At 37.6% G+C, this 27203-nt stretch overlaps 1 pseudogene; it reads left to right on the plus strand.

Annotated features, from left to right (window-relative positions):
* Positions 1 to 8897: 8897 nt before the first annotated feature.
* Positions 8898 to 23841, plus strand: LOC118837097 (annotated as a pseudogene).
* The last annotated feature ends 3362 nt before the right edge of the window (positions 23842 to 27203 follow it).

Below are 27203 nucleotides of genomic sequence, written 5' to 3' on the forward strand. Positions count from 1 at the left end.
TAAGTTTTAGGGTTGGGAGGAATAGAGTGGAAAATATTTTTATGGTTATATATCTTTTCTGTTTTGTCATCAAAACCTAGATCCCTTCACAAGCTAAATAGATCTATGCTAACTAGTATTGGACTAAATAGCCCCAAGATGTTCTTTGATCTCTTTGAGGTATAGGCCTAGTAATGGTACAGCTGTTCCAAAGAATATGTACAGTTTAGTGACTTTGGGGGCATAGTTCCAAATTGCTTTCCGGAATTGTTGGACCAACTCAACATTCCACCGATAATGCATTAGTGTGCCTGTTTTCCCACAGATCCTTCAACATCTGTCACTTTCCCTTTTTGTCCTCTTTGCCAATCTGATGGGTTCGATAGAACATCAAAATTGCTTTAATTCGCATTTCTCTAATTATTAATGATTTGGCGCATTTAAATTTTTTTAAAATTTTATTTTAGACAAATACTAAAACAAATACATAATAAAACTTATAAATTTAAATATAAAATAAGAAAAGAAAAAATGTGCAAAGTAGAACATAGAAGATTCAGAATATGTAGCAAAAACTTATCGTTTCAAGAAAGCCTATATGTGAAATACTGTGCATTATGTTGAAAGCTGTCCATCTTTACTTCCTTGTAGGTTTTCTTTTGTTCTCTGCTGTACACTTTTTACTTTGTTCTTTTTTCCCCCTTCCTCCCCTGTACCCGCCACCCCAAGATTACAACTGAGCATGGATATATTTATATATAGGTATTGATATATACATATACTTATACATATATACACATACATACATGTACATACATACATATATAAACATATACTTTCCCTAAGAGATTCTACTTCTGATCTTCTTTTTATGTTTGTATATATCTCTTTTTTCCTATCTCTCCTCACTCCTCTGCTTTACTTCTACCTGCTACTTTGCCCTCCTATTACTTAACCTACCCTCAACTCCAGCAATCCTTCCCTTATCCTCCCATTTCCCTAAATCTAAACACCCTTTTGTACACCCCTTTGACCTATTCCATCTCCCTCCCCTCTAAAGCTCCCTTTCTTATCCTCCCATTCCCCTAAATCTAAAGACCCTTCTATATCCCCTTTTTGACCTATTCCCTCATCTTCTAAAGATCCCTCCTTTATCCTCTCCCCCCTTCCTATTCCCTTAGAGTTTTATTTCTTTCTAAATTTAGAAGAGTTTTACACTCTTCTGGATGTATATGTATTTCCCCTCTTAAACCTATTCCTGATGAAAGTAGGTTTCCAGAATGAACAACCACACTCCCCCATATGATTCCTCTATATTGATTCTTCTTCTTGCACCTCGTTTGTAAAAGATACTTAATCTTTTAGCTGCTCTTGAACAGTTTTACTTTTTGAAGTCATGTCATACTCAGATCTACCCCAACCTTTCTTATCAGCTACCTACTTACTAGTAACAATCTTAGACATAGATTTTACATTTTCCATGTAACCATTCTATCCTTATTTAGTCCCTTGTAATTGGTCATTGGTATGTACCTTATATTTCTCTTGCTCTTGTATGTCAAATCTTCTATTGAGTTCAGAGTTGTTTTTTTTTTAACAGAGTCCTGAAAGCCTGACAGTTGATCAAATATCCATTTTTTTTTTCAGAATTACGCTTAGCTTTACTGGGTATGTTTTTGGCCTGGAGGCCCAGTTCTTTTGCTCTTCAATATATAATGTTCCAAGACCTGCAGTCTTTTAGTGTTGCCAAAACTAGGTCTTTTTGGGATTCTAACTGTGGTACAATCATATGTAAATTGTTTTTTTTCTTACTGCTCATAATATTTTGTCCTTGATATGGGGGTTTCAGAATTTAACCATAATATTCCTGTGAGTTTTCCTTGTAGGATCTTTTTCAGGTAGTGATTGGTGGATTTTTTTCTATTTCTACTTTCCCCTTTTGTTCTAATGCTTCAGGACAATTTTCTTTAATTATTTCTTGTATTATTGTATCAAGATAAACTTTTTTGATCAGAACTATCAGGTAGTCCAATTATTCTTCTATTTTATCTTCTTGGTCTGTTCTCTAAATCTGTTGTTTTTCTTATGAGATGTTTCACATTCTTTTCTATTTTTTCATTCTTTATATTTCATTGTTTAATTTCTTCATCTTTTATAACTTTGCTGGCTTCCCCTTGCCCAGTTCTCATTTTCAAGGAGTCATTTTTTTCCTTCAGATTCTGGAACTCCTTTTCTAGTTGGTTGACTTTCTTGTCATAATCTTCTTGTTTTTCTTGTGTTATTCTTATTTTTCTTTTTAACTTTTCCTCCATCTCTGATTTGATTTTTTAAAGTCTTTTTAAAGTTCTTCAATGAATTCTTTTTGGGCAGGTGACCATTTGACATTACTCTTTGGGGTAGAAGAGGGTTTCTTTGCTTCAGTATCCTCCTCTGAAGATGAACCGTGGGCTTCTTTATTCCCATAGTAGTTCTTTATGGTTGGATTCTTTCTCCTTTGCCTGTGCATTTTGTTTTATTTTATTGGTATTAGTTTAGTTTTATAATCACTTCTAGTCCTGGGGTAGGGGGAATGGTGCCTCTAGCCTTTGATCCTCTTCAGTTCTCCCCACTAACCTTGAACTCAAACCAAGACCTCCAGCCTCCTATAAGTGCCCACAGCCAGGGGCTTTCTGCCCCACTGCTTCTGCACTCACTGGGCATGTGCTGGTTCTTTCTTGCCCCCACCACTGCAGCACAGCTGGGTCTGGTGTTTCTTGTCAGCAGAGGTTCCCTAGATCTTCCACAGGTCAGATGCCCAACTCCCCTCTCTGTCCCCCTGGGGAATAAAAGTTCCTGTGGCTGAAGTGGAGGCAGGCTCCCAACCCAACTAACCCCAGGGCTTGCTTCTATTGTTGAAGTAGACCCTAGCCTGGAGGTGTTTACTCTTCACAGAGAGAAAATCTAGTCCTGGGATCTTTCTTCAGGTCTTCTCCAGTGGGGATAGACAGTGTCAATCTAAAACCACTAAAAGCATTAGAATTATTTGTAATGCAGAAACACTAGAGACCTTTCCAATTGTAACAATGAGGTTACTTGCTGCTACTGTGGCTGTGTAAGGCCAATAACACCAACACACAGGAGGGCTGCTAGCACAGGTTTTTTGATATGCTTTTCTAAGGAAAGCAACTTTAAGGGGTTTACAATCTCACTATAATTAAACATACATATATCATTCACTTAGTTCAGGGGAAAAAAGTCAGCATCCTGAACTTCAGGGAAAACACAAACAGAAATTATAAGCAGAAGTTTTGTAAACAGAGTAAATAACACAAATCAGCAGACAGAGCTTCTAAACATCTGTCCATAGCAATACATACATACATAGTTACCAAAGAGAGAAGCACTAACATCTGGGTTTTCAAAGCCAGGGGGCTTCTTAACAGCTACCCAGAGTCTCCTCATGAACTCTTCCAATGAGGAAGCCCCCCAACAAAATGCTAACCTCAGAGTTATACTTCTTCAGGGTCATGTGACTCAAACTCCTGTGACTTAGGCTTTCTTGTGACCCAAGCAGGTCATCAAAGACTCTTGATTGAAACAAAGGCAAGACTCAATCAAAGGCACTTGATCTCCCCAGTGCTGAGAAGCATTCCAAAAGAAAAAACAGCAAAAAGTCCCACTTTGCTTGCCATTGCATCAATAAAATCAGGAGTAAAAAAGTATGTCTATTGTGAATGTTATTGTTTTTATCCAAATCTTAATGCAATGCCTGGTACATAATTGTGCTTAATGAATATTTGTTGACTTTACACATAGATATAAAAATGCCAGCTATTGCAATAAGCCGAAGATATTGGGAGAATAAAAATACACAAAAAATACTAAAATTATCACTTACTGCAGATGATATAGTGATTTACTTAGAAAACACTAGAGCTTCAATTTAAAATTTAATTGAAGCAATAAATTCACTAAAGTAGCAGAATATAAAATAAAGCTAAAAAAAGCATTACCCTTTCTGTAAATTACTAACAAAAACCCAGTAAGAAAAGACAGAAAAATGATCTAGTTAAATGAGTTACAGAATGTACAAGATGTCTGGGAGTCTATCTACTAAGACACATATAGTAGTAATATCAACAAAGCCAAAAAATCAGTCTTTACAGAAATCAAGGCAAATAATGAAACAAATGCCAATTTTTTCTTGGTTTGGCTATACAAATATGATACAAATGATGATGTTATTGAAACAAATTTACAAACTTGGTACTATTCCAAACAAACCACTAGGGCATAACTTTGTAGAACAAAATTTAAAAATATTAATATAGTGGAACAAAAGTTCAATAATCTCAAGGGAAATATTGACAAAGTGGATGTGAAAGGAGCCTTCTGATATTCGATATGAAACTACAACATGAAGCTGTAGTAATCAGTGATTTGGCAGTGGTTATAAAAATGGAAAAGGAATCTATTAGGTTAATAAGAAACAATAAAACATTATAATATGGTTGTTTGATAAACCCAAGGGCACTAAGTCCTGGGGCAAGGATTTTATTTAACAAAAACTACCGGGAAAACAGAAAAAGCAGTCTGGCAGAAATTAAGTTTGGATAAACACTTCATATAGTATGCCCAAATACGTTCCAAACAGATATATGACTTAAATCTAAAAGAATATATCATAAATAAATTAGAGAAATGATACCTATCATAACCATGGCTAGGAGAAACAATCTCTACTAAACAAAAATTACAGATGATCATACGAAATTAAATTCATAACTATGATTAGATAAAACTGAAAGACTTTTGCACAAACAAAATCAATGTATTTTGAAATAGAGGAGATAACTAGAAAAGAAATCTTTGCAACAAATTTCTCATAAAGATCTGATATCCAAGATACCAAGAAATTGATACAAATATAAAGAAATGAGTTATTCTCCAATAAATAAATGGTCAGTGATATAATCATATAGCTTTCAAATAAAAAAAAAACTATGTCATCACTAATAAGAAAAATGCAAATGAAAATAACTGAGGTTCCATCACACGCCCATCAAATTAGTAAAGATAAAAGGAAAAAGATAATCGAAAGAGGGGCTGTGGGAAGATTGACCTAATGATGCACTTTTGGAGGAGCTGTGAATTAGTCCAATCATTGTGCAAAGCTATTTGGAATGAAACCCTCAAAATCACTAAACTATGCAGTATATATGTTTGATACTGCAATATCACTACCAAAATACATGAGGAAAGGAGCACCAACATATACAAAAAATGTTTATAGCAATACTTTTTGTTATAGGAAAATATTGGAAACAAAACTATTATCTATCAATTAGGAAATGACTGAACAAATTACTGAATACTAAATTTATGTAATGGAATATTAGTATAATATGACAAATTTTAAAATGAATGGATTCAGAGAAGCCTGGGATGACTTGTATTAATGGATGCAGAGAAAAGTGAGTAGAACCAGAAAAACAATTTATAAAATGGCCACAGTCATCTACAGAAAAACAACATTGAAAGACTTCAGAACTCTAATCAATGAGGTGAGCAATCATGAATTCAGAAGGCTAATGATGTATTCCTTCTACCTTTTGACAGAGGTGATGGACTGGAGGTATAGAATAAAGCATACATTTTCTTTTTTAAATTGAGATTTTTATTGATATCTTTTGTTTCTTTCATCATCATAATTATTTCCAGTCTCCTTCCCCCAACCTCTTCCAGAGAGATATCTCATATAAAAAATAGTCTTTTTTTGAGAAGAGAAAGAAAATCAATATAACTGATAATACATTGAAAAAGTCCAAAAGCATGTGTGATGTGTAATACCTGTGGGCCTCCCAGGTCTGTGATGTTGTGTGCTGCTGCTGTCTTTTCATATTTCTTCATTCAAGTCATGCTTGATCTTTAAAATTTTGTTACATTATTTACTTTCAATTTTTTTGGCATGTAGTTGTTCTTTCCATTTATGTTGGTTATAATTATTGTATATATTATTTTCTTGGCTTTTCTTCACTCTGTATTAGCTTGTGCGAATCTTTCAATACTTTTCTATTTGTGTAATATACATCATTTCTTATAGCAAAGTAATATTCCATTACCTTCATATACTATTTATATATTCATATTCCATTACCTTCATATACTATTTATATATTCATATACAATTTATTTAGTCATTCCTAGTTGGTGGGCATGATTCCTAAATCTTTGCTATCACAAAAACGCTGCTATAAATGTTTTTATGTATATGGTAACTTTCTTCTATTAGTGATGGCTTCCTTGAGTTATAAGCCCAGTAATGGAATCTTTGGTTCAAAGTTTGTGGACATCTTAGCCATCTTATTTGCATAATTCCAAATTGCATTCCAAAATGGTTTGTACCATCTCATAGCTCCACCAATAGTGTATTAGGGTGCTTTTCATTCTATAACCCCTCTAACATAGAGTATTGCCATTATTTGTCATCTTTGACAATTTGCAGGGTATAAAATGAAATTTCATGGTAGTTTTAATTTGCATTTCTGTTATTATTATTGATTTGGAGCACTCTTTCGTGTAGTTGTGGATATTTTGCAATTCTTCCTTAGAAAACTGGTTTTTCACGTCCTTGACCATTTATCTATTAGAGAATGGCTATTATACACACACACACACACACACACACACGTACTGTGTGTGTGTGTGTATATATATATATATATATATATATTTTACATATGTGGATATTTATTAGTTGTTTATATATCTTGAATACCAACGCCTTATCAGATAAATTGATACAAAAATCATTTCCAGTTTGATTACTTCCATTCTTATTCTAAATGCACTAATGTTGTCTGTGCAGAATCTTTTCAGTTTCACGTAGTAAGTTACTTATTTTTAAGGCATACATTTTCAAATACAGCCAGGATGCTGATTTTGCTTGTTTGACTATATTAATTTGTTTCAAATAAAGAATTCTATTTCGTGAGAGATAGGAGGCCATTGTGATACATATGATTCAAAAGAAAAAAAGGCAAGTATTAAATGTTAAATTAAACATTTAAAATATAGCAAAGTAGGTAGGTGGGGCAGTGGATAGAGCACTGAATCTGGAGTTGAGAAAACCTGACTTCAAATTTTGTCCCAGACACTTATTAATTGTATGATTCTGGGCAAATCATTTAGCTTATGCCTGCCTCAGTTTCCTCATCTATAAAATGGGGAGGACAATAATAACACCTATATCCCAGGGTTGTGGTGAGGATAAAATGAGGTAATATTTATAAAACACTTTGCAAACTTTAAAGTACTATATAAATGCTAGCTATCATTATTATTGTTATGCAAAAGAGAGCAGAAGGAAATTCAGAAGGGATAACAGACAAGGAATATAATTTTGTTACCACCCAGTTACATTTAATATGCAATTAAAAAAACTAATATAAAAGAAGTTTGTGATTTCATGCAAAATCCTCTTTTCTGTTCTTTGTATTTAAGAACACTCATGTTTATTCATGTTTGCTAAATTCATAATAAAAAGAAAATTTGACGTAAAGAAATAGTAGATTCAGAAAATTCAGAGAAATATGGGAAGACTTATGAAGTGACAGAGTAAAGAAAACAGAAGTGAAAGAACACATACATTGAGCGCAACAAAATAATTAAAGGCAACAAATTCATGTAAAAAGCACAAAGGCATCACTGAAACGGGCAGGACAATTCGGTGGCTCTGCATAGAAGTCAACATGTACATCCTTTGTTTGGGATTTAACAATCAATAAAAGGAACTAAAACATGCACACTCATTTACTACCTTGTTCTTTCCTTTATTCAATTTTCTCATTTTTCGTTCTTAATTATATATTTGAATACTTTTACTTTTTAATGGAAGTGAAAGCATAATTTACTTTTTAAAGTGCATGTTAACTATAACGATACAGTTACAAAACTCTCCTGTTTGTTTCTCTTTCCTTTTCCAACTGATTTAAGTATATTTTTCTGTATTTCTTGTGATGATGATGATAATGATGATGACAATTATTAATATATACACACCTGCAGTCAGTGCATACATTCATGTCAGTGAGTTGTTCTTATCTGACTTTTTCACTGTACTTTGATTCCTATAAGTCTTCCCATATTTCTTTGTACACCTTATATTTATTATTTCTTATGACAAAATCGTATTTTACCTTAATTCCATTTCATTCCTCTGGATTTAGCTAGATTTGAACTATGTTGAATCCACATACAATTTGAGAGGATGTTGGTGGTGATTGTTTTTGCTCCACTGTCCCCTCAGAAGATTAATGAAAAGACAAAAGGGAAACCTACAGGAAAGCAAGGCCATCATTCATTAGGTTCAATATGATCTCCATGGAGATTTCAGTGAAAAGCAAATCATTTCCCTTGGAAATCCTGGATGGGGGCAAAATTATCCAGATTCTGAAGTTCCCTGAGGAAATTCTGAATAGGAGAATGAGATAAAGATTTTTGAGTAGTCTTGAAGATATAATCTAATATGTAAAATGCTAGAAACTGGAATTGGGAGTCAAAGGTTATAGTAGGATTATGGTATTATAAATTAGAACAGGAAAGGACTACATACGTTATCCAAGTCAATCTTTACATGAATGTTAATTACTGATAATGTGAACTCCCTCTAAGTCTCTTAGTATTTAATTTAACTTGTCCATCCTCAGGGTGGAGCCAAGGTGGCAGAATAGAGGCAGGAACTTACCTGAACTCTCCCAAGTTCCCCTCCAAACAACTTTAAAACAACACTTCACATCAAATTCTGGAATGGCAGAGCTAAGAAAAGGTTGGGGTGAAACAATTTTCCAGCCCAAGGCAATTTCGGAGGTTGTCAGGAAATATCTGTCAACCCACAATGGTGGTTGGGCCTGGAATGCAGTGCAGGCTGCAGCGTAGCAATGCCAACAGCAGGTGTTGGAGGTGGCTTCATCAGTTGCATTAGCAGCTTTGGGAACTTTCAGCACATGGACAGTAAGGGAATTAGCCAACTGGTCAGGAAGAGATTAAAGGGGAACCTTGGCAAGTTCTGGATTCAGGACCCTATTGCATTTCCCAGACCAAGTTCTGGGTCTCGATTCAATGGTGAAAAGGAGCGGTAGAGGAGTAGGGGCTCCCTGGTCATAGTTCCAGTGGCGAGAAGAGCACTTATGATCACTCACAAGGGAGTAAGGGCCTTGGTCTCAGTTCCAAGGCAGAATGGAACACTAGCATTTGGGGCTGAAGGAGAACAGAGGACCAGTCACAACTACAGGCAAATAAGAGTGCCAGCATATGTGGCTGGCAGGAAACAAGGTCCTTTTCTGCATAAAGAGCAGAGTGCAGGCCAGGAGAGCAGTGATCATTCCTCTTCTTAGATCATACCACTTTGGAGGCAATGAAAATTTATAGGCCTCCAGAACTAGCTCTGAAAACAGCTGAAGCTTGAGACAGTTCCACCTCCACCCCAAAAGCAGAGCCCAACTTTAACATAGAGTTAAAAGTCAAGAGCTACACTGGAAAAATGAGCAAGCAAAAAGAACTAGACCATAAAAATTTTCTGTGGTGACAGGGAAAATCAAAACACAAACTCAGAAGACAATATCAAAAAAGCTGCAATAAAGCCCCAAAGAAAAATGTGAATTGGACACACACACACACACACACACCCCTAACAAGAATTCTTGGAAGGGCTCAAAAATGATTTTCAAAATCTAATAGGAAAGGTAGAGGAAAAAATGAGAAAAGAGAGGAGAATGATAGAAGAAAATTATGAAAAGGAGTCAACAGCTTGGTAAAAGAGGCACAAAAAAATTGAAGAAAATAACACCTTAAAAACCAGACTTGGATAAATGGTAAAAGGGGAACAAAAATTCACTGAAGAAAATAACTCTTTAAAAAGCATGTATGACCAAGTGAAAAATGAGGTACAAAAGCTCACTAGAGAAATATAATTCCTTAAAAATTAGAATTGGGCAACTAGAAGCTAGCGATTCCATGAGACATTAAGAAACAATAAAAAAAAAATCAAAAGAATGGAAAAAATAGAAGAAAATGTGAAATAGCTCATTGGAAAAACAACTGACCTGGAAATAAATCGAGGAGACATAATTCAAGAAATATTGGACTACATGAAAGCCATGATCAAAAAAAGAATCTAGACATCATATTTCAAGAAATTATCAAGAAAACCTGTCCTCATATCCTAGAACCAGAAGATGAAATAGAAATTGAAAAAATCCACTAATCACCTTCTGAAAGAGATCCCAAAATCAAAACTCCCAAGAATATTGTAGCCAAACTGCAGAGCTCCCAAGTCAAGAAAAATTATTGCAAGCAACCAGAAAGAACAATTCAAATATCATGGAGCTACAGTCAGGATCACACAAGACTAGCAACTTCCATATTAAGGGCTCAGAAGACTTGGAATATGATATTCCAGAAGGCCAAGGAACTAGGGTTACAACTAAGAATAACTTACCCAGAAAAACTGAACATAAGCCTTCAAGAAGGAAAAGTTGGATATTTAATGAGATAGAAGACTTTCAAGCATTCCTGATGAAAGACCAGAGCCAAATTAAAAATTTCATTTTCAAGTACAAGACTAAAGTGAAGCCTAAAAAGGAAACAGGAAAGAGAAGTTATAAGGGATTCAATAAGGTTAAATTGTTTACATTTCTTTACGGGAAAATGAAATATGTAATTCTTAAGAACTTTGTCATTATTAGAGCAGTTAGAAGAAGTATTTATAGACAAAGGGAATGGGTGCAAGTTGACTATGATGGGATGATTTAAAAAAAATAAAATTAAGGTCTGAGAAAGTGGGATCCACTGGGAAAAGGGTGAAGGAAGAGGAGAATGGGGATAATTATTTCACATAAAAGAGGTGCAAAAGGAAGGACTTATATTAGGGAGGGGAAAATGAGGAGTGACAGGCAACCATACTCTCATCAGTATTGGCTCAAAGAAGAAATAGCATACACACTAAGTTGGGTATAGAAATCTATTTTGCCCTACAGAGAAATAGGAGGGGAAGGTGATAAGAGAAAATTAGGGGTGGGACTGATAGAAAGGAGAGAAAATTAAAGGAGGCAGTGATCAGAAGCAAAATAGACTTTTAAGGAGGAACAGGGGGAGAGGGAAACAGAGACAGAGACAGAAAGACAAAGAGAGACAGAGATAGATACAATAATTAGGGGAAAATCAGGATGGAGGGAAACATAGAGTTAATAATCATAACTATGAACATGAATGTGAGGTACTCATCCATAAAACAGGCAGATAGAAGAATGAATTAAAAACCAAATCCAACAACATGCTGTTTACAAGAAACACACCTGAATCAGAGAAACACACACAGAGTTAAAATAAGGGGTTAGAGTATAATCTATTATGGTTCAATGAGGTAAAAAAAAAAAAAGCAGGGATAGTATTCATGATCTCACATATATCGAATGCAAAAATATACCTAATTAGAAGAGGTAAGCAGGGAAACTATATTTTGCTAAAAGGTACTATAGACAGTGAAGTAATATCAATACTAAACACATATGCACCAAATGACATAGCATCCAAATTATTAAAGGAAAAGTTAAATGAGTTACAGGAGGAAGTAGATAGTAAAACTGTACTAGTAGGGGAACTGCCTTCTAAGTAGTTTGATCTTTAGCCTGACTTATATAATTCTGATTATAAATATTATATCTACATGTATACATATATATACATATACATACATACATATATATATATATATACATATATATACACACACTTTAAAACCTTAGAGATTTGGCTTATAGATAAGTGATCCATCAGAGAAGTTGGCTGGCCCCTCTCCCATGAATCTAAAGGATGAATTTGTGGAAGTTGAGTGAACTACACTGACTCCATCTTGTGACTCAATTCTGAATCTAGCTCAGTTCCCTTTCTTTACAATTATGGATCTAATCTGATTTCTGTCTTGTGAGAAAACTTCAATTATGGGGACTTGTGAGAAAATTGCATCATTTGAACCCAGTCATGCATGGTTGAGAAGCTGGACCACCTCTACCTGCTGCTTAGAGACCCTTAACTAAGAGCATGCTGACCAGATACCCAGTCAGATCTGAAGATTGATGTAAGTTTTCTCACAAATGTGTGTGTGTGTGTGTGTGTGTGTGTACACATACACTCATATATATATATATGTATATATATTTTCACAAATATATACATATAAATATATACACATATATACACAGATATCAACCCATATGTCTCGTCTGAAAACTGGCCCCATACTGGTCAGTCAGTTATTGTTTCCATGTTCCTTTGATTCTATAATCACTTGAGAAGAGTGAGACACCTCTTTCTCTGATTTCAACAAACTATATTTATTCACTCTCTGGCTCCCAACTTGAAAAGTTTGTAATCTTTCCTCCAATTAAAAATCAAATTACTTAATTTTGTATTCTAGTTAATTGTTTTCTTTTAGTTAATTGGGTTTTATTTCATTAATTGTTTTTAATGTGTAAGAATCTGTTTCCCTCTGTATTCTGGGTCCATTGCCGAAGCTGATGAGGCCTGGCCCCGATTTGTTAGACAATTGTCATGCATTGCTTACTATGTCAATATGCTCAGAAGCTCTAATCTTTGTTTCCCCAGTCATTTCATCTTTCACTTACCACAGTGATACCACAAGCAAAGTAGGGGAGCATGGAATATTTTGCCTGTCAGATTTATGGATAAGGGAAGAATATATGACCAAAGAAGAGATAGAGAGTATTATGAAATCTAAAATGGATAATTTTGATTATATTAAAAAGTTTAGGGAGGGAGGGAGGGAGAGAATTTGGATTTAGAAATGTTAAAATTTTACACGTAATTGAGAAAATTAAATCAAATTGTTTTTTTTTAAATTTAAGTTCATTCTAAACCACCCCAAGTTTCCACCAATCATTAACTGAACTTTCTCAATGCCACTGAATGGAAAACATCAGGATGAGGCTCAGTGGTATGTTGGTAAATATTTAACAACTAGCTCTTGACAAAAAAACTGTATTCATGACACATTTTTAAGTTTAATCTTCATTATTAACATTTTCTCCATCACTTTCTTCACCTAAACAATCAAAAAAAAAATGAAGAAATTCCTAATTAATCATTTGTAGATTTCTGACATGTAAATGCTCACACTGAAAATTTAAAAATTGGCTCTTGCTGGCTGGTACCAGCTGGCTTTAGCACACCCCTAAATGAGGGATAGTCATTAGTGAAGAAAGAAGGCATTAAATCTTTTCTATCAGCTTAAAGTTTGTAGCCAGAAGTAGCCCAAAGCAAAATCATGAAGTAGCAAAATTCCCTTTTTGTTTCTTGCCACTTTCCTTTTCTTTGCCTCTAATTCTCTTCTAATCTTATCTCTTATGTACTCTTTTCTGAACTTCCCTAGGCTGTGCCTAATGGTTCAAAATTGCCTCCCACAACTCCCCTCATCAGAATTCTCATTCCCTCAGTGTCTGCCTCATAAGGGAGGTCATGAAAGGGAAAAATGATAAACGAATTCACACAGTAAGATACTAATAATTGCTGTTTTCTTTTCCTATAGTATTTTCAATTTGAGAGAGGATATCGAAGCGGGCAATGACTTTATCCAAAGGTACCCAAAGGACAAAGCTCTAATGCAAAGGAAAATAGGAAAATGGAGAGAGCTTTGCTGCTGTAGCCCAAATCCCCACTGGCTACTCTGCTCATACGTAAATTTGGTTCTCTAGAATGCCCTTCCCTCTTCTCTCACCAGTTCATTAATCTTTGACTCAAGATGAAACTCCACCAAGAATCTTTCCTTAACTAACCCCACTCCCTCTGATCACCTTTACACTACAGTCTCTTTGGCACAAAACATGCTCTTTATAGTACACTATCTTGCATTTGAACTTAAATTGCTTTGTCGTTGCTCTCTCTTACATCGTGTGTGATTCTTTTGATCATTTCAGTAGCATTCTCCTGGACCTTCTCCGAATCTATTATGGCCCTCTTGAGCTACATTGACCAGAACTGCTCAGACACAATATTCCTGCACCTCTCATCTAGTTCCTCCATTGGCTTGGTCTATTATGAATGAACCTGGTATAAGGGTGAGTTAATTAGTAGCTTAATCTGAGTACAGCTGTCAGACCAAGCTTCACGTGGTTTAATAGCGTCTTGCTGTCCTATAAGAAGATCTTCTGACCAAGTTAAGAAATCTCCTTGCCACGTAGTAATGTATAGTGACTTTTGCCCCATGGGGTAGATAGTCTCTGGATGGTAGAAGAGAAAGCTGCCTTCCAGATGATGTAGCCATTTCTACATCTTATCAGGGCATCAAGATATCACCTTGTGAGGACTTGAGAAAATTGCTTATATCTTGCAATTTGTGAATTTGATCATTTATATTCCATGGTGATACACCTCAAGGTTGTACCACCCACCTACCTAGGTCCAAGTGCAATCATCTAGGCCTTTATCAAACCTCAGGTGGGATCTAAATCCTACCCTCTCTTCCAAGCTCAATGCAAGAGGCACCTCTGTGAAACTTTCTACACTGTTATAACCTACACAGGTCTCTCCGTTCTCTGCATCCTTACAGTACTCATGGTCTGAAGCATACAATCTGAAACCGTGGTTCCTTGTGTTGCTCACTAATTGTTTGATGTGCGTGCATCTTATGTCCCCCAACTAGATTTTATGGTCTAAAGTAGGGACTGTCTTCTCTTATAGAACACACAGTAGGTGACTAGCATGCATAACAGTTTCTAGGTAAATTCTCATTATTTGATTGGTTGATAGATTGGCAGTGTATGACCTTTGTTCTCTTGCTCCCTTGCCGGTGACCTCCTGGTTCATTAAATGTTTTATTTCTCCCAGATTACCAGAAGCCAAGGGCTCTGTCTTTTGGAAGGTGGGATTCCCTTATAATCCACAATGAACTGGAAAAATTTTGTTAGATTCTCAGCTATGGCTTCATTTTCAACACCTTCAACGCTACTCCTATGATTTGGGACTCTTTTCTGGAACTGTAGCCTTGGAGATATGACTATCTGTCTCTACTATCTCCCATCTCTGTCCTCAGAAAGTGTGCTTAACCTCCATAACCTTTCAGATTATAGTTCCTTCCTCTGAGATGAGGAAGGATCAGAAATTCTCTGGGGCCACATCAGAAGTGCAGAGATGAAACCTATGCAAAATCCAGTTGTGACTAGGTCAGTAGACAAGTCTGATTTGGAAATTCTTTGGACTCGAGGCTTCTGTTCAGCCAGTGATAACCATACTGGTGTAATAGCAATGACAATGTAGCCTAGGCTAGCAGAGGCTTTGGCTCACCATCCCAACTACCATATATATTAGCAGATTGAATCCCTAGACTGGCTACTAATCCCCTTGAGGTCCTTGGGGGCAAATACTCTTCCTTATGAGCTCCCATCCTGTGTGTTTTCCCCAATATCATTTGACCAGTTAAAATCTCCCCAACATCAATTAACTAATTAACATCAATTGCTTTTTACATAAGGTTGCTGACTGAGAAGATGTAATGAGGACCAAAAAAAGAGAAAAAACCAGCTCTCAGAACAGGGGCTCACTCTATCCTCTTCACATCCACTTGGTGCCTGGGAAGGGTGGTCTCAAATTTAAAGTGGTTGCAATCAACCATTCCCCCATGCAACCTGGAGAAAGGGGACTACTTCCTGGACCAGGGAGTTCTTTTCTCTCTTTGCAATGTCTCTACCAGGTTCATTTCAGAGGGTCATGTGGCTCACAAGAACCCATTGTTAAATCTTCAGTGTCAGCATTTGTGCCTTAGAAAGTAACAAATGCTACTAATAAGGGCCTGGTTTATTGTATGGGTGAGTGTTTAGACTTAGGACGTAATGAAGAAAATGTTAATAATTCAGATTAAACTTAGAAATTTGTTGAACTGGGGGCAGCAGGTACAGTGGATAGAGCACTGGAGTCAGGAGGACCTGAATTCAAATGTGGCTCAAACACTTACTAGCCCTGTAACCCTGGGCGAGTCACTTAATCCAAATTGCTTCAAAAAAGGAAAGAAAAAAAGAAAAGAAAGAAAGAAATGTGTTGAGCTTACTTTTTTTCCCCTACAGAGCTGGTTATAAAACATTTACCAGCACACCATTGCTTCCAGCTCTAAATCCTTTAATCTCATGACACTTTGGGATTGGTATAATACTTGAGAAGAAATTTGGATTCAAATTCTACTTGGAAGGAGAAAATAAGAATGAGATGTAGGCACCAGGGGAGGGAGCCGTGTCTGAGTATCAAATAACAGCCCCTCTAATTTACAGGGCAGAATTCTTAGGCCTCAGAAATTTAGCTAGCTTAAAGTCTTTCCATCACACACTAATCTGCTACTTGTGGACAGCTGTGGCCATCTGAGTCCTGAATCCTGAGGAAGATTCTCTTGGAAAATGTTTAGTCAACACTAAACAAGTTCAGTGGGTAACTGTCCCCTTGGTATGAAGCCTCACCATCCCTCCTCAAAATATTTCTACCTGGATGGCTGAAATAGCACAATTTGCTCCTTTGAGTTACACATTGACCTCTCCAGGTTCTGATTTCATGCACATGTCCCTGGGAGGCATTAAATCCCTAAACCACGTAGTGAAGGAGTTTATCAGCTGCTGCCTTCCTAACAGCCAGTCATAGGGTTAGAGTTTTAGAGATGGAAGGGACCTTAGGGTCGTTGAGTCATTAGGGGTCATTTTAACACAGGAAAATGAAGCTTGGCAAATCTAGTAAATATGAGGCAAGACTCAAACCCAGGACTCCCTGAGTCCAATCTGGTCTGCTCACTGTATCACATTCCCTCTCTTGTTCATAGACATGGACATTGTGATAGACCAGGAGGGGGACATTTTAAAATCTAACCCTAGTAGAAAGTAAGCATGCCTGGATGGGACACTGCAAAAGAGGTCTCCTGAGGGTACTGGGAACCTGAGGAATAGGGTGGGAAGACCAGGTAGTTGGAAGGAATGAAGAAGTAAAGGGAAGTTCAGGATAGAAAAACAAACTCAGCCTCCTTTAGGAGATGGGTTGTGGGAAGACATTGGACTTAGAGTCAGGAGCCCCAGTGTTTGAATCCAAGCTCTAATACTTAACAATTGGATAACCCTGGATGATCAGTGAACCTCAGTGTATCCCATGTGTAAAATAAAAGGCTTGGTCTAAGTGAACCCTAACATGCCTTCATAGCATCACAGATGTAGAAAACTTAGAGAACTTAGGAAACTTAGAGATCATGTTATATAATCCCTTCAGAAACACAGAGAAGTTAAGAAATTCACCCAAAGTCACATAGCTGGTAGAACTAGGATTTGGATCAAGGACTTCTGAGTCCTAAGCTAGCACCCTCCATTGCTTCACACTTTGCATGATTCTATGGGAATAAGGGTAAGTGTGCACTATTGACAACACAGTGCTGAGAGGAAACCCTTTTGTAACCCTTCATTAAAGCAGTGGGGAAATGTGGGCTATTATCTGTCTAAAAATTGCCAGGTACGAGCTGCATGTGTATTTCTTCACTTAATTGAAATTATGGTTGTCCCGAGGTTCTCGCTGGGGGAGATGACAGCACAGCACACTGTGGAACCTGGACTTTGGTTTTCACTCTCTAAGGTCAATGTCCTCAAAGTCTAGGGCTTATCTGACCTAGATAGGAGCCAGCAGCTCTGATGAAAACTTTTGGCCCACAGAATAAGTACAATTACCTAGAGCTCTGCTGTGCTGCATGCTGGTTATGAACAGAAGGGATCACAGATCCCAAGAAGAAGGGTATAATGGATGGGGCACTACACTTGGAATCCTTGCCTCAGTTTCCTGAACTGGAATAAGGGTGTGAGTAGAATTGATAACCTCTAAGATTCCCTTTTAGTTCTAAATCTACAACTCTATGAAAGGGATAGTGTTCACCTCTTCTTGCCTACTAATCATTGAAGCAAATGGAGCCCACTTTGCACAGTAAAAGTGCAGAGCAAAAGAACCATGCCCTATACCCGCTTTGTGGCAAAGAATACTTGATTTATCCATTGGTTTCTATTCTTAGGAAAGCATTAAGGTATTTTGCATTCAAGAAAACAAAGTTCATCATAAGGTAGGCTAGCTGTTCAATAGGATCTGCAAGTTCTCTTGGTCTCAGCTTCCCCTTTCTGCACAGAGTGTACCCCCTGGTCTATTCCCCTAGGCCCCTCCTCTGAGACCCAGCTTATTAAAATTGTATATCTAGAAGAGAATGTAAAAATTCATCTAGTCCAACCCCCTCCATTATGCAGATGAAGAAACTGAGACTGGAGGATGTTCAATCATTTGCCCAAAGTCATGTAGATGGCTGGTGGTAAAGCTAGGATTAGAATGCAGGGTTTTTGAACTACTAAATCAAACAAGCATTTCTTAAATACCTCCTATGTTCCAAGCACCCTGCTAAGGTGCTAGATATACAAAGACAAAAGAAAAACATCTCCTCTCCTCAGGGGGTTTATATTCTATAGGGCCATAAGGGGCAGCATGAATATAGAAAATGTAAAAAAAAAAAAAGCCCTCAGAATTTTTTTGCCACTTAGAGATATAATAAAGTCTTTTATCCTACACTGTTTTATATCTGTTTCATGTATATTTGTCTTATCTCCCCAACTAGATGGTAAGCTTCTTGAGGGCAGGGATTGTATCTTTTTCCTTCTTAAAGTCTAGAACAGCAAAAGTTGCACAGTAGGCCCTAAAGGAGTGCTTTTTGATGAACTAATATTAAGGAATTTTTTTCTAGAGTTGGCTTCCTCTGCCTCATCACCAGGTTAGCTGCAGGGTGGTCAGATTTTGGCCACAGTTATTCTCAGAGACATTCTACCAAGTTGTAGAAGGGTTGTTGTTTGCATGGATGGAGGAAAGTCATAATGATGACACCACAGATTCTTTGAGTAGTGAAGAAAATAGAAAATACATATACAGTTAATCTTTTTTTTAACTAGTTTGATTCTTTGAAAGGGAATTTGGGCTTCTCATCCACCTTTGGGATGTGGTTGTTCATGGGGATGTGGATGTTCATAAGGGAGGCTGGTTTAGATTATATGCTCCTAGATTTAGATCTAAAAGAAACCTTAGAGGCCCTCTTGTGTAACTCCCTCATTTTCAGATGATGAAACTGAGGCACAGATAGATTAAGTAATCTGTATGGGGTCAAACAGCTAACAAGCATCTGAGGCAAGATTTGAATATAGTTCTTTCTGATTCCTCATCTAGCACTAGGACACTGGCAGGCAGGTCACCAAGTGAGAGTGAGTCAGTATTATCGGGAAAGAAGGAATCAAAACCTTTCTTTTTTTTGAGGGAGGAAGGCAGGGCAATCGGGGTTAAGTGACTTGCCCAAGGTCACACAGCTAGTAAGTGTGTCAAGTGTCTGAGGCCAGGTTTGAACTCAGGTCCTCCTGATTCCAGGGCCGGTGCTCTACTCACTGCACCACCTAGCTTCCTCACAAAAGATTTTTTTGCAATTCATATTGAACTTTGGTTTAAGTTCCTGATAAAAATAAAATCTTCCTTTCTTCTCCTTTCCCCATCTAACTCCTTCACCGCACACTACAACTTCCAAAGAGGACTGGGGATTCTTAATAACCAAGTGCATGAGACTAGGACTCTCTAGACAGTGAGAAATCACAGTAGCTCTGGAAGAATAATAATAACCAAGTCTATATATAAGAAAGACTAGTTTGGCAGTGGCTAGTATACGAAATTTAGATTAAGCAGGTAGATTGTGAAGGCTTGGTGTCAGGGGAAAAAAAACCAACTCCCTAATAATGAGAGTTACCCAAAAGTGCAATGGGTCACTTTAAAAGGTAATGGGTTCAGGAGATCATTCTGCACAGTAATGATCAACTGTGAAAGACTTGGCTACTCTGATCAATCAATGATCCGAGACATTTTAAAAGGACTCATGATGAAAAAAATCTATCTGCCTCCAGAGAGAGAACTGATGAACTCTGAGTACAACTGAACTATAATTTTCTTGTTTTCTTTAGGTTTTTTTGTTGTTGTTTTTGAGATATGGCTAAATGTTTTACATGATTGCATACATATAATTGTTATAATTTTGCTTGATTTCATATGTATAATTGTTATAATTTTGTTTGCCTTCTCAGTGGGTAAGGGTGGGATGGGAGGGAGTGAGATAATTTGGAACTCAATTTAAAAGGAAAAGAACGTTAAAAATAAATTACATATGTGTGTGTGTATGCATATATATGTACACATGTATATTTAAAGGCAATGAATTCTCCCTTATTTGAGGACTTCAAGAAAAATTTTGTTGATGATATTGTAGTAGGGATTCTTTTTCAAGTATGGATTAGACTTGATGGATGAGGAGGCCCCTTCCAACTCTGAAATTCTGGAATTTAGTGAAGGTAAGAAGACCTGCTAAGAGACTATTGCCTGTACTAATCATCTGGTGGCAGTGGGACTAGTGAAGAGGCAACAGATGTGAGAGATGTTGAAGAGGTTGTTGTTGTCTGTCCTTTGTTCTTGAAGAGAACTATGACATCAGGGCAGTGATGCCATGACACACAAGTGAATTGGATTTAAGTGAGGGAGGACTGTGCAAAGTCACCAGCCTCACTTTCTCCTCTGGAGTCACCCGGGTCCAAAGGCAAAATAAAGATCAGGAGGACTGCAGATGGCCCTGGGGGTAGAATCAAAAGGAAGTAGTATCTGTTTGAAATCTGAGGGTCTAAAGAAAAGGCAGAGTCAGAATGGAGAGGATGCTCAGGTTCAGAATGAAAATGATGGTGATGATCGCCAATAGGTCAATCAAGCATTTATTAGGCAACAACTACATGCCAGATACCATGTTAGACATTGGGGACAAAAAGACAGAAACAAAACAGCCTGTGCCCAACAACTTATCTATACTAATGGAGGAAACAGCATGTAAGTAAATGGGTTCATACAAGGTAGAAACAGAGTTTCTGTTGGAGATAACCTTGAAGGAGAAGGTTCAAGTGACCCATGCATCTCAAACTTAACATGGCCAAAACTGAGCTCATCTTCTTTCCTCCAAAACATTTCCTCTTCCAAACTTCCACATTACTATCACTCATATCACATACCCAATAATTGCCAAATCCTGTCATTTCTATGTTCACAACATCTCTCAGACGTATTCCCTTCTCTTTACTCAAAATGTTACCACCTTAAATTAAGCCCTCCGTCCTCCTTTGCAGGGATCATTATAATTGTCTTCTAATTGTTGTCCCTGCCTCAAGTCTCTTCCTACCTGAATCCCTCCTCTTTATAGCTGCCAAAGTGATTTTCCTAAAGCACAGGTTTTTACCGTATTACCCCCTGTTCAAAAAGCCCCAGGCTCTCCCTATTACCTCCAGAACCAAATACAAAATCCTCTGGTATTTTAAGGCTAACAACCTTTGTACTCTCATAACAGTACATCCCTCTGTGCACCCTGGAGTCCAGTAATAGCAGCATAATTGCTATTCCTCACAAGGACTGGGCAGGTAGGTGGTAGCAGGCAGGTAGGTGGCACAGTGAATAAAGCACCAGGCCTGGAGTCAGAAAGACTCAAGTTCTAATCTGGCCTCAGACATTTACTAGCTGTGAGACCCTGAGCAAGTCACTTAATTCTGTCTGCCTCAGTTTCCTCATCTGCAAAATGAGGTGGAGAGGGAAATGGCAAACCAATCCAGTGTCTTTGCCAAGAAATCCCCAAGTGGAGTCATGAAGAGTTGCACACGATTGAAATGACTGAACAACACAGAGGACACTCTACGACCCAGTCTCCCTCCCTGTACTGGTTGTCCTCCAGGCCTCAAATATTCTCTTTCCTCATCTCTGCTTCTTGAGATGCTTGGCTTCTTTCAAGACCCAGCTCAAATACAACCTTCTACAGGAAGCCTTACTGATCTCCACAATCACCTGATCATCCCCCTCTAAGATTACTTCAGTTCTATTCAGTTTCTATAATGTATGAACCTGTTTTCTTACATGTTGTCCCCTTCATTGATACAAAACCTTCTTGAAAGTAACGGCAGTTTTTGTATGCTCTTTGTTTGCATTCCCAAACAGGAGGTGATAGGGAAAAAACCTATGCTTGAGGAAAATCACTTTCCAGGTGGGAAGAGAGACTCGAGGCAGGGACAACAATTAGAAGACAATCATAATAACCGCTGTAAAGGGGGATGGAGGACTTGATTTAAGGTGGTAACTTTTTGAGTAGAAAGAAGGAAATACATCTGAGAGATGTTATAAACATAGAAATGACAGGATTTGGCAATGAACTGGATATGTGACGTGAGGGATAGTAATGTAGAAGTTTGGAAGAGGAAATTGGGGATTACGTATAAGTGCTTATTGAATGCTCATTAACCAATGGATAGAAATGAAGGACAATATTAATAATGAATCCCTGTGGTAAGAGCAATTTTGTAAGGTATCCATGAAGTCTAGGCTGGTTTTTCCTTAAAAGGTATTGAAACCATATTCCAAACTTAATTTTTTCAGGGACTAATGTCTTGTCTCACTGACAAATCTTGCTGGTAGCCTAGGTACAAAGAATCCAGGGCACAAGAAATCATCTGGATCTTCTCTCGGGCTTTTGACCAATTGACCAGCATGACCAGTTCAAGTACAGAGAAACCGCACTCAGGTGGGTATGTGTTATATCCTTGTTGACCATCCTTTCCTTGCTCTGAATGTCGTTTACTTGCTATGACTGATCAATCAATCAGTCAGCAAGCATTTATTAAGCATCTACTATGCACCAACATTTTCTCCCATCCCTGTTGGGGTGCCCTCCCTTTTTTGAGGAGCTGCTGAAATTGACAGTATTAATTACTTCAAGGCCCTTAGGTCTTGCAACCCTCATTACCTGAGTAATGGGAGTCAGGAGTGTAGGAAGAGGTGTTTTGGGACAGTGATTGCATTTGATATATGATAGATATGCTCATCTTGCCAAACTACTTAGGTTTCAGTCTTCTTGTCACAAAAGTGACCTTACCAGTCTGGACCAGGAAAGGATGAAAGAAAAACAAGACAAAATCTACCTCATGGCAGGATCTAGCCGAAAGGAGGCAGAATCGTACGCATTTGTGGAGAGGCTTCTGAACAAGGGCTGAAGTGATCTATCTGACAGATCCTGTCGATGAGCACTGCATATAAGCCCATGCAGAGTTTGATGGAAAGAGACTCCAGAATGTTACCAAGGAAGGAGTGAAATTTGATGAGAGTGAGAAAACCAAGGAAAGCCGAGCTGCTGTGGAGAAAGGGTATGAGCCTCTGCTCGAGTGGACAAAGGACAGAGCTCTGAAGGACAAGATTGAGAAGGCTGTGATTTCCCAGCGCCTGATGGAGTCTCCTTGTACTCTGGTGGCCAGCCAGTATGGCTGGTCTGGCAACATGGAAAGAATCATGAAAGCTCAGGCTTACCAGACAGGCATGGATATTTCTGCAAATTACTATGCCAGTCAGAAGAAAACACTTGAAATTAATCCAAGACACCTGCTGATCAAGGACATGCTCCAACGGGTTAAGGAAGATGAAGATGACAAAATGGTCTTAGACCTTGCTGTAGTCCTGTTTGAAATAGCAACTCTAAGATCAGGATACCTTCTACCGAACACCAAAGAATATGGAGACAGGATCGAAAGGATGCTTCGTTTAAGTCTGAACATTGATCCTGATGCAAAGGTGGAAGAAAAGCCTGAAGACGACCAGGAAGATGATACAACAGAAGACACATCAGAAGATTCAAAACCAGAAGATGAAGAGGAAGCTGATATGGATGCAGAGGAAGAGGAAGAAACAAAGAAAAAATCTCCAGGTGGAAAAGATGAATTGTAACTCTCACCATTGAAATTCACTGTGTCCAGTGTAGAGAGAAAATGTAAATTTAAATTGTTCTGTTTGGGGAGGCTTGGGATATTTTTGTTGTGTTTTTTATTTTTTTTTAATCCCCCTTACTGTAAAAATGTCAGGATTGTGGGTCACAGGAAGAAGCAAGTTTTTGTTTGTTTTTGTTTGGGGTTTTTTTTTTAGTTGAAATTTTTAACGTTCCTCATGAATGTAAATTTGTACTATTTAACTATTTGGTGTAAAATCTTGTCATGTGTACAAAAATAAAAAAGTCCCCCCCTATATATATATATTATATGTACATATAATATATATATATATATAAGCTATTTAAGCTATTTGTTGCTTAACTATTTGCTTGTCATCACAATGCTTTCAATTTTAAGTCTATTTGGGGAGTTGTTCCTGCTATTATACAAAGTCATCAGAATTATGGAGATTGATTTTTTAAAAAAGGAGAAGAGGGAGAGATGCAGTGTGTAGGGCCTCAACAGCATCACCGTAAAGAGTTTTAACCCAAAGCTGGGAAAGTGCCTGGGGTAGCAGTTGGATGCTGTTATATGCGAAAAACATGTCGCAAACCCTAAAGCATTAGGAAAATGTCAGCTATCATTGTTGCTATCAGCATTTTACACAAGAATTAAAAAAGAGATTAAATGACTTAACTATGGTCACACAGCTCATGCCAAGCTGGGTTCAAACCAAGGTCTTCTGACTCTAATTCCTGTTTTCTTTTTGTAAACCTCAAAGAAAAGTGAATCTAAGGACACTTTTTACACCTTTCTAATGGCTAGTTGTTAACAGTCAACATAAATATTACCAGATGGGCAGTTATCTGTAAAGGAAATATTTAGTCTGTAGGATCACTGCACCTGCCACAAGATTAGAATGATACATTCTGGAATTTTGCACTGAATCCAAGAGCTAAAAGAATGGCATTGGCAAGGGTTCACAAAACCAAGGGCCTTGAAGTAGTTCATGCTGCTGGTTTCAGCAACTCCCACAGCGGGAAGACACCCCCACGGGAAGATGGGGGAGGACACTGCCACAGTGGAGTCTAGGATCCTGATGTTTTCACTGTGGTTGTTTGAGTTACTGATCTGGAAATGATAATTCTCCCTGTAGATTTTGATACAGTTTATCCTAGGGACCAAAGAGGGGGCTGACTATGGCAGAAGCCCTGTCCGAATCCCTTTTTATGTACAAATATTTTTTTATTCTGATCCACTTTAGTGAATATCTGCCTTATGGTACACGCTGAAGATGACCCTAATACTTGGGGCAAATAGACTGAGCTTTTCAAATAGGCAGTATTTACTAGAGGGAAGGGATTTAAAATGCTAAATCTTAAGGAGATGAGAATTCCTCAGTCTGGAATTTAAGGCCACTGGTTAATGAAGTCCTCCTCATCCCAGCCCTTAAGAGAAGGGTAATTTTGAGCTAGTAAATGCAGGTTGCTCAGTACCACAGAAACATTGCTGGATTTGTGATCAGAAGATCTGGATTCAAATCCTGACAACCATCTTAGGGGGCATAAATTTAGTGGTAGAAGGGATGTAAAAATCAACCTAATCAAACCCATCATTTCTAAGGAAACCGATCCAGAGACCAAGAAGTAATAAAGATTCAAACCAAGGTATTCTTCACCACCACTCCTCCCATGGGCACAGTGCTGTTTCACAGAGCAAGTTAGGCAACCTCTCCTGGGGAGCTTCACTTCTTTCCTCTATAAAATGAGCCTTGAAGGATTCAAAAGAGCAAATAATTTATATTTATTTGTAGCTGACTTAGTTCTTATATTTGAATATTGCTATATCATATATGGAAATGAAGCTCTAACAAAATAATTAAGTCACACTGTAGAAGTGACTCTGGGATTTTAATCCCAGGTCCTTTCATTTCAAATTCCATGTTTTAACAGCCTTGGCCCAAAGTAAGCAGAAATCAGGGAAACTTATCCTTGAATAACAGAGAATTTAGTATATTTATAAGACTGTCAGATACCAAAGAACCCTGAGATAGAAATCCAAAGGCCTAGGTTTTAGCCTTAACTCTATGATTGTTTCAAATAAAGTCAAATGAATTGTGAAAGCCCTTTGAAGATGATGAAATTACCGTGCCAGTGTAAGTATACATCTAGGTGGTGCAGTAGATGCAGTGCCAGGTCTAAAATCAGGAAGACTCATCCTCCTAAGTTTAAATCTGGCCTCAGACACTTACTAGCTGTGTGACCCCAGGCAAGTTAGTTAACCCTGCTTGCCTCAGTTTCCTCATTTGTAAAATGAACTGAAGAAGAAAATGACAAACCACTCCAGTATTTCTGCCAAGAAAACTTCAAATGGGGTCATGAAGAGTCAAACACGACTGAAGACAACTGAACAACAACAAGTATAAGGGAATATCATTATTTGTTGTTAATAATATTGTTCAAACTCAGGGCCCACAGAATTTCAGTAAAAGTAAGGAAAATCTTGATTAGGGACTCCGATATCCAAAACTCTTACCCTTTCACCTCTTCCCTTTTATTTGGCCCTCATGTGAATTTCTGTGTAGAAGAGTCCATTGAAACCAACCCTCCATCTTAAGAAGAAACCAGTCAATCTACTTTTGGTATTATTATTTCATTATTTTGACTGAGCAGTGCCAAGACTATATGAATTTCCCTGCTGACTATAGCTAAGGGGAAATTCTCCTCTCCCATCACCTGCCAGTTTTTCCAATTGTTTCCTTAAAGTTCCATGGACAATGTGGAGAATGTTCGGGGGAGGTGGTTCTTATAATGTCCTCACAACCAAGGACTGATGCCTTGTGTCAGGACTGAAGCTACAGCTTCACAAAGCCATAGAATTTTGGAGCTGAAAGGGAACTCTGAGATCATTTGGTCCAACCTCTTCATTTTATAGATGAACAGAGTCCCAGAGAGTCAAAGTAAGTCTCCTAAGGCCATATGCTTCCATTAGGGGCAGAACTGGGACTAAAACACAAGTTGATTTTTAGAGCATTTAATCACTCATCTAATCCTTATAATTAATGGTCGTCAAACTCCTGGTTGAATTTAGGAAGAGCAAAGAAGTGTCAACAGGTAAGAAAAAAATGTCTGTAGACCAGAGGCTCCCAAACATAGTTGGCCTACTCCCCCCTTTAAAAAAATTACTCACTGCCCCCCCCGGAAATCTACTTTCTTTAGACTTTTAATTTTTTTTTTATTTTCATCATTTCAAAATGATGCATCTTAAATTTAATAATTTATTGTAAATTTGTAGTTTCTTTCCTGCATTGAAATTTTGATGATGTAACATTGCATCGTGTAACTGTATAGCACTGTATTATAAACAAGTCATTACATGCAC

Source organism: Trichosurus vulpecula, chromosome 2, assembly GCF_011100635.1.
Source record: "Trichosurus vulpecula isolate mTriVul1 chromosome 2, mTriVul1.pri, whole genome shotgun sequence".
Classification (NCBI taxonomy): Eukaryota; Metazoa; Chordata; class Mammalia; order Diprotodontia; family Phalangeridae; genus Trichosurus; species Trichosurus vulpecula.